Raw genomic sequence first — 2,990 nt, 5'->3', positions numbered from 1 at the left:
TAAGATGGTGCCACTGCACTCCAGCATGGGTGACAGAGCAAGACTCTGTCTAAAAAACAAAATAGAAAAGAAAGAAGACTTGGGGAATAGGGAGGTTTAAGTGGCATAAAGTAAAGCCTGCAAATGTGAGCAGTGAGAGTCAGGGTACCTGAGTGTTCATCAGAAATGGCTGATTGGGTGAGTCTCATCACAATGGAGATGGTGTCTGCTTCTCACTTCTCTAATTGCTGTACTTAGCACAGTACCTGGTCAATAGGGACTCAGTACCAAATACCCCAATGAACACAGAAAAATTCTGCCAGTTCAAAATTATGTCCATACCCACCAACTTCCCTCATGGAGTTTTACTTCTTTCACTTACTGTAATGTTTTGAAGTCCATCCCTTCTGTGGCCTGTATCCATAGTTTCTTTTCTTTGTATAACTGAGCAGCGCTCCACTGTATCCATAGCCCACAAGGGTCTATCCATTCTCTAGCTGACGGACACTTGGGTTCTTTCCAGTTGTTGCCTGTAGTGAATGAGGCTACTGAGAACATTTATGTATACATCTTTTCGAACACATGCTTTCATTTCTTCTAGATAAATTCCTAGGGCTGGAATTGTTAGGTCAAATGGCTAGTTTATGCTTAACTTCTTTTTTTTTTTTTTTGCCTTTCTTATTCATAGAAAATATTATACTGATAAATAATATTGAAGATTTTTATGAGGCGCATGTGCTGTTTGGTTCCCTGCATCCAACATGTCATCATTAAGACAGTGAATTTGGAGTATGGCCTTGAGTATTTACCATTTCTATGTGTTGAGTATATTTGAAGTTCTCTCTTGAAGCTACTTTGAAATATACAATACATTATTGCTAACCATAGCCAACCTACTCTGCTATCCAACATTAGAACACACTCCTTGCATCTAATTGTAAGTGTGTATTCATTGACCAACCTCTCTGCATTCCCTTCTTATACCCGGAGGAGAGAGGAAGGAGGGAAAGGAGCTGTGGGTGGCTGAATTAGGGCCCAGGGATGGCTGTGTCCCAGTCCCGGGACCTGTCCATGTGCTGTGTTGTGTGGCCACAGGGACTTTACAGATGTGAGGATGTGAAGGAGCCTGAGGTGGAAGATGATCCTGGGTTATCTGGGTGGGTCCAAGGTGCGGTCTTTGTAAGGGAAAGAAGGAGGCAGGAGGGTCAGAGTGAGAGCAGGTGTGGGGGTGGAGGGAAAGAAAGGGAGAGAAAGAGGGAAGGTGAGAGAAGACGGTGGGAAGAGACAGAGAAGGGTGGGAGAGAGACTTGAAGATGCTGAGCTCTGGCTTTGAAGTTGGAGGAAGGGGCCAGGAGCCCAGGGTGTCCTCTAGAAGCTGGAAAAATCCTGGAAATGGATTCTCCCCAGAGCCCTTAGAAGGAGCCTGGCCTGGCTGGCACCCTGATTTTAGACTCTAGGATTCATTTTGGACGTCTGACTCCACACCAGGGAGAGAATCAATACGTGATATTTAAGCCTCTAAATTAGGGGTCATTTGTGACAGCAGCCACAGGAAAGTCAAACAGGAGCCATCAGAGAGACTCCTTAGGATGCCCCTAGTGTCCCTCCCTGGCCCCACCCACAGAAACACAGGCCTGACTACTGCTGGTGCCCCCACCCCTCTAACACCCTGCTCAGCAGGAACCATGCAGGAGGGGATGGATGTGGCTGGGCCATGCTCTCTCCTCCCACACCTTCTTCTCAGAGAGCAGCTGGAGCCCCAGACCCAGGGAGCCTCCCAGAGAAATTCCCAACACAGGACCTGGTTTTCCACCTGAGGCTCAGGATCCAAGGGAGAAGTGTTTCCCAAAAATGATGCTTCCTCCAAAGATGGTCAGTGACTTTCTGTGCCAAACATCTGAGAAAATCTCCATGTCCTAGGGCTGTCAGGCAGTCACCTGTGCACCTGTTGGAGCCCAAATCCCATCAATAGTGAGGCCTTGGGAAAAACACATCCCCACTTTTAATTATGATGAGCTGCCTGGCCTCAGCATTGACAACAGCAACTTCCCTCGAGCAGACTTGTTTAGTCTCTTAGAAATGATGGAGCACACCAACCTGAACAACATGGTGAAACCCTGTCTCTAATAAAAATACAAAAATTAGCTAGGTGTTGTAGCATGTACCTGTAATCCCAGCTACTCAGGAGGCTGAGGCAGGAGAATTGGTTGAACTTGGGAGGTCGAGGTTACGGTGAGCTCAGATCGTGCCATTGCACTCCAGCCTGGGCAACAGAGAGAGACTCCATCTAAAAAAAAAAAAAAAAAAAAAAAAAAAAAAAAAAAACCTATTGCCGTTCTTGCCCTTGTTCCTGGGGAGCTCAGAGCTTATCTTTTACAAGTGTACTGAGCCTCTCGCAGGCCTTTCATGTGTGCTTCCTTCCTGACTTCCTCCTATTTTGCTCACACCTCTGAACCTGCTGTCAGGTGAAAAATCAAGGTGGGCCCCAAATTTAAGAGCTCATCAATTTGATGGTGTGGGAGTGTCCTAAACAGTCCAGCCCTTGGGGTTGGGGAGTTGGGCAGAGAAAGGAGGGCATTCCAAGGGCCAGAGCCAGAAGCAGAGGGACTCCAGGCCTAGAGTAGGATTTCCAGGCTGAAGAAAGAGAGGCCGTGGGTCGGGCGAAGGTCCAGACCAAGACAGGGACAGAGGGTGTATCTGGAGGCTCAGCCAGAAATAGCTCCCTCCAAAACGCAGGCAGCAAGTTGGAGGGTGAGCTGCAAGGAGGAAGAGGAGGTGGGAGAGAATGGATGGACCGGTGTTCAGTGAGCCGACTCCCCTTACCCTGGCCTATTTCCCCAGGGGACATGCCTGGGAGGCTGTGATCCTCTCCTCCAGGCTGCTTTCCCACTGGTGCCAGGATTCCCCCAACGCCACACTGAGAACCCAGGAGAAGCATCAAATTGTATGAGAGATAAGAAATGAAGAGAGGGAGCAGGATTTCTGGTTGACAAAGGATGTTTATTGAGGGT

This window comes from Mandrillus leucophaeus, unplaced genomic scaffold (assembly GCF_000951045.1).
Source record: "Mandrillus leucophaeus isolate KB7577 unplaced genomic scaffold, Mleu.le_1.0 Scaffold1674, whole genome shotgun sequence".
NCBI lineage: Eukaryota > Metazoa > Chordata > Mammalia > Primates > Cercopithecidae > Mandrillus > Mandrillus leucophaeus.
The sequence above is the reverse complement of the archived record's forward strand: the minus strand, read 5'-3'. Positions refer to the sequence as shown.